The sequence below is a fragment of the Schistocerca nitens genome, chromosome 9 (assembly GCF_023898315.1).
Source record: "Schistocerca nitens isolate TAMUIC-IGC-003100 chromosome 9, iqSchNite1.1, whole genome shotgun sequence".
Taxonomy (NCBI): domain Eukaryota; kingdom Metazoa; phylum Arthropoda; class Insecta; order Orthoptera; family Acrididae; genus Schistocerca; species Schistocerca nitens.
This window is the reverse complement of record NC_064622.1, coordinates 145,028,368-145,043,120: the sequence shown is the minus strand read 5'-3', so window position 1 is coordinate 145,043,120 and position 14,753 is coordinate 145,028,368.

Genomic DNA, 14,753 nt, shown 5'->3' with positions numbered 1-14,753 from the left:
ACAAACAATCAGAAATTGAAAATTTTTTCAATAATCATTTTTTAAATGTTGTGGAGAAAATAGGATCTAGATCTTCACTAGAAGAGGCAAGGCTATTAATAGAAGAGGCCATGCCTGTGCAGTTTGAAACAACTGTAATTCCACCAACCTCTCCTTCTGAAATCAGTAAAATAATAAACTCACTGAAAAGTAAAAGCTCTTACGGAATTTATGGCATTTCCAGCAAGGTACTTAAAGCTTGTTCCCCACAGATAAGTAGGACTCTCTGCCATGTATGTAATAGCTCTTTGGAGCAGGGTGTTTTCCCCGATAGACTGAAACATGCCATTGTAAAACCATTGCATAAAAACGGGGATATGTCGGATGTCAACAACTACCTCCCAATCTCTCTTCTGACAGCTCTATCAAAAATTTTTGAGAAAGTAATGTATTCAAGAGTAGCCTCCCATATTTGTAAAAATAAAGTACTACCAAAATAGTTTGGTTTTCAGAAAGTATTTTCAACAGAAAATGCTATATACGCTTTCACTGATCAAATATTAAATGCTCTGAATAACCAGACATCACCCATTGGTATTTTTTGTGATCTCTGAAAGGCCTTTGATTGTGTAAATCATGGAATTCTTTTGGTTAAGCTGGATCATTATGGTTTGAGGGGGGCAGTGCACAAATGGTTTTATTCACACTTAACTGGAAGAAAGCAGAAAGTTGAAATAAGTGGTTCATGTAATGTTAAAACGACAGCTGATTCCTCAAACTGGGGGGCTATCAAGTACGGGGTCCCACAGGGTTTGGTCTTTGGTCCTTTACTGTTCTTGATATACATTAATGACTTACCATTCCACATTGATGAAGATGCAAAGTTAGTTCTTTTTGCTGATGATACAAGTATAGTAATAACATCCAAAAACCAAAAACTAAGTGATGTAATTGTAAATGATGTTTTTCACAAAATTATTAAGTGATTCTCAGCTAATGGACTCTCTTTAAATTTTGATAAAACACAGTATATACAGTTCCATACAGTAAATGGCACAACTCCAGTAATAAATATAGACTTTGAACAGAAGTCTGTAGCTAAGGTCGAATTTTCAAAATTTTTAGGTGTGTCCATTGATGAGAGGTTAAACTACGTTCAGCTACGTATGCTATTAGGGTTACTGCAAATTTTGGTGATAAGAATCTCAGTAAATTAGCTTACTATGCCTACTTTCATTCACTGCTTTCGTATGGCATCATATTCTGGGGTAATTCATCGTTGAGTAGAAAAGTATTGATTGCTCAAAAACGTGTAATCAGAATAATTGCTGGAGCCCACCCACGGTCATCCTGCAGACATCTATTTAAGGATCTAGGGATCCTCACAGTAACCTCACAGTATATATATTCACTTATGAAATTTGTTGTTAATAATCCAACCCAGTTCAAAAGTAATAGCAGTGTGCATAGCTATAACACCAGGAGAAAGGATGATCTTCACTATGCAGGGTTAAATCTGACTTTCGCACAGAAAGGGGTGAATTATGCTGCCACAGAAGTCTTTGGTCGCCTACCAAACAGCATCAAAAGCCTGACAGATAGCCAACTAACATTTAAAAATAAATTAAAAGAATTTCTAGATGACAACCCCTTCCACTCATTGGCTGAATTTTTAGAAATAAATTAAGGGGGAAAAAATAAAATAAAATAAACAAAACAACTTAAACATTAGTGTCATGCAATATTTTGTGTAATGTAATATCTTGTACAGACATCTTTTATTAACCGGACATGTTCCACATCATTACAAAGTGTCATATTCATGATCTATGGAACAAGTATTAATCTAATCTAATCTAATCATGGGTGAGCACCATATATTATTCTCACAACACGTTTTTGTGCAATGAAGACTTCATTTCTTAAAGATGAGTTACCCCAGAACATTATTCCATGTGATGTTATTAAATCAAAAGTACCTAAAAACGTATTTGTGGGGTACCATACATTGGAGCTTGATGTGTTTGATGCTATTATCACATTTAATGATGGTACTGCTGGTAGACTAAAAGTCTTAGAGGAAGTGGGTGTGAAGACTGGTTGGAATACGCAAGACATACTAGAGGAACTGGACAAGCAATGAGTCAAGAATGTTGAGCTACTAGTCCAAAAAGTATCCAAGGAGGCAAGATCTTTGAACAGGAGGAAGAGGATACATTCTGCCAATGTAGATGAAGATAAAGTCTACAGTGCTAGTGCATTTTAGCTGTTGATTCTATTTAAGAGTGTGTTTTATTCAAAAATAATTTTCAATTGCAATTTGTGAAAAATAAATTTTTCTAAGACAAATGACCCGTTTTCTCAAAAACTGTAAAAGATAGACTCTTCATTTTTTACAGTTAATTTGTAATACCCTTATTGTACTATACCTCTAGAATGTTAGAGACAACTTGCACATTTCCGGCAAAATGCACAAAAATGTATAGAAAACTGTAGTAAAAAATGTAGAACAGAGAAAAATTTCTATCTTAACTTACGCAATATATATTTCAATCAAACTAGAGGAGTAAGTACTCAAAGCATGTATACGTAACCCACAAAAGTTTCATAATATTGCATGAAATAGTTCTTGAGAAAATGGGTCATGGAGTTAGTACATTTAACATTAGTGGAATATAGGTCATTCATATTCCCCTTAAGTAGTTTGGAATATTAAGAGTAGATATCAGAGAGAGAGAGCTGACTCAGTGTTTATTGTTGCCAGATCCTCCACCAACTCCCTGCTCTCCATCCTGACTCCCCAAACCTCTAGCAATAAATTCAAATCTTAATGGGACTGCGATTTAGGTAATGAGTTTGGTCATCAAAGATGTCATCTTTACACTTCCTTCACTTGTCCCAGTTCTCACATGTGTTTGTGGGGATATCGATAGCAACACACATTGCTGTCACCTGAAGATGCACTTCAGTACATTCTCTGCCGTGTCTGAATGTAGGTGAATGGATGCTTCACGCTTAGTGAATAAACACTTACATCCTCAACAGTTCCGACTATGTTATTAGTATACTCTCTATTACATGGTAGAGAATTCCAGCACAGTGGTGACGCTATGTTACCCGCAAAATGTGTCATGCAAGTTTTTGTAACAACAGACTTATTCTCCATTATCAATGTGGCCATCTTTTGTTGTGAACACAGCTCTGTCTGCTCAATGGAACAAGAATCTGCGATTAATACATGTAAAGTGTACCTTTATTTAACTCACAAAGTCAACAAACGACTGAAACTGTCTCCATTCAGACCTAGTCAGCCCTCTTTACGGTTTGTACCTGTAGAGTGTTTTACTTCATTAAGCATATTTGACAATGGCATCTGAATCTTCATCCTTTTTTACCATCTGGAAGAAAACGCCGACTTAAGCAGCGATGTCATCTCAGCACCACCTTCCCACAAGAAGTATGATGCAGTCAACACAGCAGTGCTACAACAGCCTTCAAGGACACCTGGGCAACAGTTACAAAAGGGTATCTATGATGAAGAACTGGCTGACAGAGTGCCATCCTAGCTTTGATGATGATATTGATGTACACTGAACGTTAACCTCATGCTGAAAGCATCCCTGTAAACACACTGGATCGTCAAACTTCCATGCTACTACAACTGACTGGGATATCTCTTGAAGCTGAACCTCTGGAGAGAGGTTTGGCTCTAGCAGACAGGATATTTATGTTACTACATAACAGACACCATATGAATTACATCATCGCAGGATGTCAGCACCCAGTTATATACTTCACATGCTGGACAGCCAAAAGCAGAGCTGAGGACAACTGAGAGTTATGTCACCACCCCTACTCAGAACACTGCAAATGGCACCTCTCACCTGTGTGCAACACTATGACATCTGCAACCACTGGCTCAAGGTCACAGGCACGCTGGTACAAAGCACAGTTTGTCTGGTGACGCCACACTCAACTGCTGTTCTCCCTGTGAGCTCCCAAACTTCAAACATGAGCCACCTGTGCAGAGATGTCAGTTCACCGACAGGCAATTGAGGTGACTCAAGCACACACTCCTTTGACTGCACATCAGGCAGGCAACCTGTATATATTTGCCCTCCATTCCAGCAAGTACTTTTTCTTGAATACCGGATACAACATTAACTCAGTGCCCCTCTACGTCACATCAACATTAGACAAAGTGTCAACACTCCAACACAATGCAGCTAATAACTCAATGACCAGAGTACATGGATCCACCATATGCACCATGCAACTGTCACTTCATAGTGAACTCATATGGATCTTTTACGTCACTGATGTCATGGAACCAGTACTAGGAACTGATTTCCTACATCACTTTCGTCTCTCGCCAGGCATTCAACATGCCTTGCTCCTGTGTCACCATACAGGACGTCACATCCCATAGCTGTTCACACTGACAACTACTCTCCTCTATGATACAATATACTGTGTCATAACACCAGAAGAACTTCAGCCAGCACATCTGCATATGATGACTGCTATGTTGCTTCTGATGGACTCTGAGTCAAGAACGTCTCTCTTCTGCTACACATCAATGACTCATCAGCTGCACTCTCACCAGCATGCAAGCACATGGAACGTAATTTATAATGAACCAAATGCTAAAATAAAATTTATTCTATTCCATGGTAAATTCTGATCATTATTTGAATATAGCTGTCAGCATAAGCTAGTCAGAAAGGACACTAAACAGCAGGTGGATCACTAGAGGTATTAAAGCATCTTGTGAAAGGAATAGGGAAATTTATCTTTTTGCAGGAACAAATAGCGATCCTGCAGGAGTTGCACACTACAAAAAACACTCAAAATTACTAAGAAAGGTTATCAAAAAAATCAAAGAACATAAACATATAGTTAGAAATTAGTACTTTCAACAAAATACTTAAGGAAATGTGGAATATAGTGAAGTGAAGGACAGGACAACCAGCCACAGGACAACACAACAGCACTATTGAACTAAATGGAAGAGCAATAAATGATGAGTCACAGGTAGCAAATGCATTTAATAATCATTTATTAAATATAGTAGAAAGAATTGGGACAAATAGTTCAAGAGCAAAATAACATCATTATGTTGAAAATGTAACTTTCATAAAATTCAACCACATGAATGTATCACCAACATCTCCTTCTGAAATTAAGAAAACTATGCATTGTCTCAAAAATAAAAACTCATCTGGTTCTGATTGTGTTTCCAATAGAGTACTAAAAATTTTGTTCCTGCATAATAAGCCCAGTATTATCTACAATATGCAATACATCACTAAATCAATTAATTTTTCCAGAGAGACTGAAAAGAGCTGTTATTAAAACCCTCTTTAAGAAAGATGGTAAAAGAGATATCAATACTTACCGATCTCCATCACTGCTGACATCATCTCCAAAATTTTAGAGAAGGTGCTATATTCTCGAATAGTATCTCACCTTAGCAACAATAGTATCATTAGCAACTCACAGGCTGGGTTTCAGAAGGATTGCTCTACTGAGAATGCCATTTACATGTTCAATAACCTGATTTTAGAAGCATTAAATAATAAAATAGCACCAGTTCGTATTTTCTGCGACCTCTCTAAAGCATTTGACTGTGTAAATCACAGTATTCGTATTCTCCTAGACAAATTAACATTTTATGAGATTGATGATATAGCCAACCCATGGATACCGTCATATCTAACCGAAAGAATGCACGAAGTTTTACTTAGTAATGCAAGCAATGTAGTCCAGTGACATAATTCTGACTGATGAGGAATAATGTACGGAATTTCCCAAGTTTCAATCGTAGATCCACTACTGTTCCCCGTTTATGTAAACTATCCTCTGTCTTGTGAAGAACAAGCAGAATCAGTTCTTTTTGCAGATGACGCTAGTATCGCAATCAATCCAAGAATATGTTCAGAAACAAAAGAAATGGTAAAAAAAAGTTCTTAAAAGTATCATTGACTTGCTTTCTGCGAATTTTCTCACCCTCAGTTTTAAAAAGACCCAACATATCCAGTTCTGCACATCTACGAGTAGTACACCAATGATAAATGTAACACATGGTGAGGAGATTATTAATAAGGTGGAAACTTCTAAATTCCTAGGGATCCAGATTAATGTGAACTTAAACTGAAAAAAAAACACATTTTGGAATTCCTAAAAGAAATTGGTTGAGCCACATTTGCACTTAGAATCATTGCAAATCTTGGGGAGAGACAGATCACAAACTTGAATTATTTAGGATATTTTGATTTAATAATGTCACATGGAATAATGTTCTGAGGTAACTCATCTTTAAAAAAGGAAGTCTTCGTTGCACAAAAACGTGTTGTGAGAATAATATATGGTGCTCACCCATGATCATCTTGCAGACATGTGTTTAAGGATGTGGAGATTCTGACTACTGCTTCGCAGTATATTCATTCGCTCACAAAGTTTGTTGTAAATAATTCAGCCCTACAGGTACAGTGAGGTACATACTTATAATACCAGACAGAAAAATGACTTTCATTACTCCATATTAAGGTTGTCTTAAGCACAAAAAGGGGTGCAACAAATATTTCGTTTACAGCAAATCAAAAGTTTTCCTTGACAACTCCTTCTATTCCACAGAAGAATTTCTGTTATTGTAATGTGTGAAAAAAATAGAAATGTTCAGAATGTAACTGTGCATACAAATTAAATAGTGATGTGAACATACACTCCTGGAAATTGAAATAAGAACACCGTGAATCCATTGTCCCAGGAAGGGGAAACTTTATTGACACATTCCTGGGGTAAGATACATCACATGATCACACTGACAGAACCACAGGCACATAGACACAGGCAACAGAGCATGCACAATGTCGGCACTAGTACAGTGTATATCCACCTTTCGCAGCAATGCAGGCTGCTATTCTCCCATGGAGACGATCGTAGAGATGCTGGATGTAGTCCTGTGGAACGGCTTGCCATGCCATTTCCACCTGGCGCCTCAGTTGGACCAGCGTTCGTGCTGGACGTGCAGACTGCGTGAGACGACGCTTCATCCAGTCCCAAACATGCTCAATGGGGGACAGATCCGGAGATCTTGCTGGCCAGGGTAGTTGACTTACACCTTCTAGAGCACGTTGGGTGGCACGGGATACATGCGGACGTGCATTGTCCTGTTGGAACAGCAAGTTCCCTTGCCGGTCTAGGAATGGTAGAACGATGGGTTCGATGACGGTTTGGATGTACCGTGCACTATTCAGTGTCCCCTCGACGATCACCATTGGTGTACGGCCAGTGTAGGAGATCGCTCCCCACACCATGATGCCGGGTGTTGGCCCTGTGTGCCTCGGTCGTATGCAGTCCTGATTGTGGCGCTCACCTGCACGGCGCCAAACACGCATACGACCATCATTGGCACCAAGGCAGAAGCGACTCTCATCGCTGAAGACGACACGTCTCCATTCGTCCCTCCATTCACGCCTGTCGCGACACCACTGGAGGCGGGCTGCACGATGTTGGGGCGTGAGCGGAAGACGGCCTAACGGTGTGCGGGACCGTAGCCCAGCTTCATGGAGACGGTTGCGAATGGTCCTCGCCGATACCCCAGGAGCAACAGTGTCCGTAATTTGCTGGGAAGTGGCGGTGCGGTCCCCTACGGCACTGCGTAGGATCCTACGGTCTTGGCGTGCATCCGTGCGTCGCTGCGGTCCGGTCCCAGGTCGACGGGCACGTGCACCTTCCGCCGACCACTGGCGACAACATCGATGTACTGTGGAGACCTCACGCCCCACGTGTTGAGCAATTCGGCGGTACGTCCACCCGGCCTCCCGCATGCCCACTATACGCCCTCGCTCAAAGTCCGTCAACTGCACATACGGTTCACGTCCACGCTGTCGCGGCATGCTACCAGTGTTAAAGACTGCGATGGAGCTCCGTATGCCACGGCAAACTGGCTGACACTGACGGCGGCGGTGCACAAATGCTGCGCAGCTAGCGCCATTCGACGGCCAACACCGCGGTTCCTGGTGTGTCCGCTGTGCCGTGCGTGTGATCATTGCTTGTACAGCCCTCTCGCAGTGTCCGGAGCAAGTATGGGGGGTCTGACACACCGGTGTCAATGTGTTCTTTTTTCCATTTCCAGGAGTGTAGATGGGACCCGGATAAACTGAAGGATTCCTACGGTAACTCTGAACTGAAGCGGGAGGAAGGAATGCAGTAGAAGACGATTGGGTAGCTCTGAGAAAGGAAATAGGGAAGGCACAAGATTTTCACATACGTAAAAAGTCAAGGCCTTGTACAAATCCCTGGAGAAAACAGGAGATATTAAATTTAATTGACGAAAGGAGAAAATATAAAGATGCAGCAGATGAAGCATATGAAAGAGAATACAGACATCTACAAAATGAGACATATATGAAGTGCAAAATGATTAATCAGGAGTGGCTAGAGGACAAACACAAGGTTATAGAAAAATGAGTAACTAGGGAAATTAAAGAGACTTTTGGAGAAAAGAGCAGCAGTCGGACGAATATCAAGTGCTCAGATGGCAAGCCAAAACTGAGTAAAGAAAGCAAAGTTGAAAGTTGCTACGAATACATAGACGATCTATATAGGTAAGGGACACTGACTCGAGGACAATATTATCCATTATTACACTCTGCCAATCCGCTCAAAAGGTTTAAACAGCTGAAAATACTGTAATGAACAAAGACTTGTTGCACATAAAAAACACTTTCGAACTATCGTCAACTGCAACGCATCAGAGGCTCCAGTGCACGCACGTGCCGACACCGCTATGAGCTGCAGGCAGACAGATGAACGCAGGGTCAAGCCATTGCTCTCAGGCCGCTGTTGCCTACAGCCAATACGTGAAAGTCGCGTCTGTTTTCCGGTATACGGTTAGAATTTTTCGAGTGTTCAAAAATGGTTCAAATGGCTCTGAGCACTATGCGACTTAACTTCTGAGGGCATCAGTCGCCTAGAACTTAGAACTAATTAAACCTAACTAACCTGAGGACATCACTCACATTCATGCCTGAGGCAGGATTCGAACCTGGTTCCGTAGCGTTCACTCGGTTCCAGACTGTACCGCCTAGAACCGCACGGTTTTCGAGTGTTATACTGACGTCACATGTCTATGTAAGTAAGAGCCAAATCACCCTCTGGACGCGCACTTGTTTACCATTGCTGGCGCGATGTCTCTCTACCTGCGATCCAGCAAAGACCTAATTGCCTAGCAACTCACCCTCGTAGATACAGCTAAAAGGTTCTCAATGTTATACTGATGTCACAGGTCGCACTATAAAAATCTGTTCCAGTGTTTCCCAGAATAACACAGGGAGCATTGTTACCAGCGATCCTAACGGAACATGCGAGATTCGTCTAGCTGTGCACACATTTACCTGTCCAGTGTGGCTGATGCATCACCCTGAAATGTTCGCCTAGCGACTCGCCATCGCAAGGGCATCTAATAGGTTCTCAGTGTCATATTGACGTCACCTGTATATGTAAAAAAAGAACCAAGTCTACCTCTCGGAAATTGTAAAGTGTCGCAGAAATAGTTAACGGTCGCTTTTGTAGGAGCTTTCGTGATGTCTCAGCTTGTCTGTATGGAAATTATTGTCTTAACAGAAACTGTTTACGAAAGTAGCTCAGAATAACGCCAAATTAATTCCTCCTGATGGTCCTAATGTGGCAACCCATCCATCACGTGTTACTCTGCCTGGAAATCGGTAAGTCCTACTTTCTACAAATATCTATGAAACGTAAACGTTCTCACCACTATGTAGAGGCACCTATGTCCTGACACAAAGGATGCCTTGTGAATGAATGGAGCATAATGATCGGGTCTTACTGAATTTACCCGCAAAATTACTGATGCCATCTGTGTGGAAGCACTGTCCACCTCTTTCTTTCTGCAGACGAGACTTTCAGTGGCAAAACTATTTTTGTACAGATCGTCATATTGCACTGACAGTTCAACCCTGCAAAAGTGGCCTACATATCGTCAAATACGGAAAGGCTCGTTCTCGATTACACTGTCCTGCCACTGAGGACGGAAGCTTGAATATTAGAACGTGAAACTTATCTGCAGCCCGGCAATATGTCACCACATACTGTGTCGATGTAGTAAACATACAATTCGTATCCTGCACCATACAAAATCGCCCCTTTTGCATCATGCATACAGCTATTGACTGCCAGACACTCGTATATATGCTACGAAGACAGCATAAGCACACACACCATAGGTATAGGTACTCCTCGCAGCACCAGATATTTCCTGCGAGGTTGAGTGGTCATCCATCGTAGCCGATGGTCACAAGTCATCTGGTCCTGACGCATGATCAGAGCGCACTCAGTGGACTGAAGTCACTCTCAGAGCTGTTGTACAAAGTCAGGCTCGTTTCCCCTCAGCACAAAGGTGTTACTGTTTCTGGCCCTGACCCGCCTGATTGTTTGTTTTCTACACCCCTCTCCAGACTCTGGGATTACAAGAACACACGTATTTTCAAAAAAATGGTTCAAATGGCTCTGAGCACTATGGGGCTTAACTTCTGAGGTCACCAGTCCCCTATAACTTAGAACTACTTAAACCTAACTAACCTAAGGACATCACACACATCCATGCCCGAGGCAGGATTCGAACCTGCGACCGTAGCTGTCACGCGGTTCCAGACTGTAGCGCCTAGAACCGCTTGGCCACTACGGCCGGCCATGTATTTTCACATGGTTTGCTAGAATATTATACCATTACGATATACGTCTCGATATCAAGCACACACCAATTTCACTTGCACAGTATAATTCTGAAGATATAGACTGGAAATTACTTCTCTAGAGACCCAAAACTTTAGCGAGGTGGAGCGTACTGTAAACCACTGAGTAACTAGAAACTTATCCCATCTGCGAAGACCTTTATGCGAAAACAAAAAAAAAAAACAAAAAAAAAAATAGACGAAACTGATATTACCACTCGCGAATACCGATGTCGGTGATGTAATGGATTCCAAATCATCCCTATAGTTTACAAAGTTAACTAAGGTGTTTCTCATGTCTAGGGACCAGCAAACGTGTCTTCCATTCGTCTTTCACCTGCTAGATGCACACACCACACTCGATGTTCCCTCAACTAAATAAAGGCTCTAAATGTGCAAAAGCAGTCAACTGGACAATTTACATGGGAGGGAATAATTGTCCAGTGCAAACACACGCCAATACTGAATCTTCTCAAATTTTCACGTAATCACGACAGCTGTCCAACACATACTAAATATTAGTTCGCTATTCGGCCGTGTAGAGGACGACACGGTTAAGTGAGCTACATTTCTGCTTACCAACAGGCCTCTCCATTCGGACAGCTCCTACCATTTGCTGGAAACGTGTATCATTCCCGCCACAGGTCACCGGCGCTGCACGCAAAGCACACATACACATAATCATCCAAGGAAACCAGCCATATATATATTTTATCACTGTACTTACAATTAAATATTATGACCGCGGTTTCAATTGGACAACATTCGACAATGAGCGAAGTATCGGAAATACACCCTGCTGACGGCTGTGTCTCTTGAAATAGAAATATCTATACCATTCTTATGAATTGACATACTCTTCCCTTTGCTGTCACTGTGTTCCACGTCAAATCCATACCTTCCTGACGACTGGACATAGTCATTTTCTTTGCACATGTCAGAACACACACACACACACACACACACACACACTTTAGAAGCCTGATGCTCAAGATGAACCAATCATGCATCCTCTACTACTAAGTATAATACTAGGCCAATAACTGATTGCCGGCGATATGAAATAATACTGACCGAATATCAGCGATGAATGGACACATCTCATAAGTTTTTCTTGTGGGTGGTACCACTGTGTCTAAGAAAGAGAGGCGTAATCATTTTACAAACAGCCATATGTTAAACAAACACGATCGCATCGACGGTATTACTATCACAAGTAGTCTTGGTTCTACAGTTACACACTAGTATCCATGTTAAAAGCTATACCGGCTTTATAAAACGAGGTATGGCATTACCTCCAAATGAAGTGGTTTTTCCATACAAATACCACGACACTGAATATAGACGGTGATCACTGGAGTGTATATTATCTGACCAACAGTGTGGTTCAAATGGCTCTGAACACTATGGGACTTAACATCTATGGTCATCAGTCCCCTAGAACTTAGAACTACTTAAACCTAACTAACCTAAGGACAGCCCACAACACCCAGTCATCACGAGGAAGAGAAAATCCAACAGTGTGGTTACACGTAGCTGACAAAGCAGCCTCGTGATAAAATCACTGAATTTAGAAAGTGATTCGGCTAAGGAACGTGGTATGAAACGGGTATTTGCAACTCCCTCGTGCTGCCACTGGATATTTCTCCAGTATTTGTAATGCATGCCGTCTCGACGCTATGTTGGAGGTAATGCGATATATCCACTGGGTTATAGATACAGGTTGATTGAGAAGCACAGTAGATGGTGTGCTGATTGAGGTCGTAACAGCTTTGGCTGTTGCACTTTCAGCTGCGTGTTAGAGTCCAGCTGATGCCCACTGAGTCAGCTCAGCAGTTGAGAAGATGTCAGCGACCCTGGCACCGCAGTGGACTGCTGGCGAGCAGGCACGGCCCTTTCGCACTGCCTACAGGGGTGTACTCGGTGCTACTCAAAATGCTATGATAATCCTTCATGACCCATCCGTGACGTACCTGGTGTCAGTAGTCATGTGTCGGTTGATCTTCTCCCTACCCTTGCCAGGTACCAGCACCTGAGTGTTGAACAGGAACGTGGACGCAAGAAGGCCCTATTGCTGGTTTTCACATTGAAGTTTGGTATTGGCAACACTCTACGATGTGGTTTGTCGGAAGACAGTCTGTTTCTCCATGAGCAGATGGCAGGTGGCAAGTAGCATGAAATTCTTCAGGTGAAGGCACTGCACTGAAGCATCTTAATCATGGAATTAAGCGCTACTACTGTGATTTCCATTGAACCCAATGATCAACTCGTGATGAGAGCTGGAGAGCTGGATTATTTAAAGGGGGCTAGCGTGAGGCTAGGGTTCAAGGCTCGGTTCATAATGACCAAATGTGTCCTCCTTATTCAGCTAGATTCACGTAACAGGCTGCAAATCGGACCCTGACTACGTGCTCTTGTGAAAGAGATACAGTCTCCTCCAACATGTATCACAAGCTAACAAATGCACTTATCTCGCTTCCTTTGGTTTTCTCTCACAGTCTACTTCCAGCTGAATACACATTCTTACTTGGCAGACAGTGTCGTCGACCTGGTCCACCTGCGACGTACTGGCTCACTTCTTGTTGTCGCCTCAGTCTCGGGCATGACTTGAATCTGCCTGTGACGATGTGAGTGCGTTTTAATAATTTTTTCTGATTTCTTCTCCTTACTATTCTGTGCTGCAACACAAAAATCCAAATGAGACATTTTAAAGGTATGCATTGAAAATAGTGTAACTGCGTGCTAGGTTTTTCGGAAATACGACACCTTTGAAAAGGAAGAATATAGTTTTTCAGGTCACAGTTACTTACCATACAACATGGTTTTGTACACTACTGGCCATTAAAGTTGCTACACCACGAAGATGACGTGCTAGAGACGTGACATTTAACCGACAGGAAGAAGATGCTGTGATACGCAAATGGTTAGCTTTTCCGAACATTCACATAAGGTTGGACACCTGCAAAGTGCTGACATGAGGAAAGTTTCCAACCGATTTCTCATACACAAACAGCAGTTGACCGGCGTTGCCTGGTGCAACGTTGTTGTCATACCTCGTGTAAGGAGGAGAAATGCGTACCATCACATTTCCGACTTTGATAAAGGTCGGATCGTAGCCTATCGTGATTGCGGTTTATCGTATCGCGACATTGCTGCTCGCGTTGGTCGAGATCCAATGACTGTTAGCAGAATATGGAATCGGTGGCTTCAGGAGGGTAATACGGAACGCCGTGCTGGATCCCAACGGCCTCGTATCACTAGCAGTCGAGATGACAGGCATCTTATCCGCATGACTGTAACGGATCGCGCAGCCACATCTCGATCCCTGAGTCAACAGATGAGGACGTTTGCAAGACAACAACCATCTGCACGAACAGTTCGACGACGTTTGCAGCAGCATGGACTATCAGCTCGGAGACTATGGCTGCGGTTACCCTTGACGCTGCATCACAGACAGGAGCGCCTGCGATGGTGTCCTCTACGATGAACCCGGGTGCACAAATGGCAAAACGTCATTTTTCGGATGACTCCAGGTTCTGTTTACAGCATCATGATGGTCGCATCCGTGCTTGGCGATATCGCGGTGAACGCACAATGGAAGCGTGTATTCGTCATCGCCATACTGGCGTATCACCCGGCGTGATGGTAATGGGTGCCATTGCTTACACGTCTCGGTCACCTCTTGTTCGCACTGACGGCACTTTGCACAGTGGACTTTACATTTCAGATGTGTTACGACCCGTGGCTCTACCCTTCATTCTATCCCTGCGAAACCCTACATTTCAGCAGGATAATGTACGACCGCATGTTGCAGGTCCTGTACTGGTCTTTCTGGATACAGAAAATTCTCGACTGCTGCCCTGGCCAGCACATTCTACAGATCTCTTACCATTGGAAACGTCTGGTCAATGGTGGCCGAGCAACTGGCTCGTCACAATACGCCTGTCACTACTCTTGATGAACTGTGGTATCGTGTTGAAGCTGCATGGGCAGCTGTACCTGTACGTGCCATCCAAG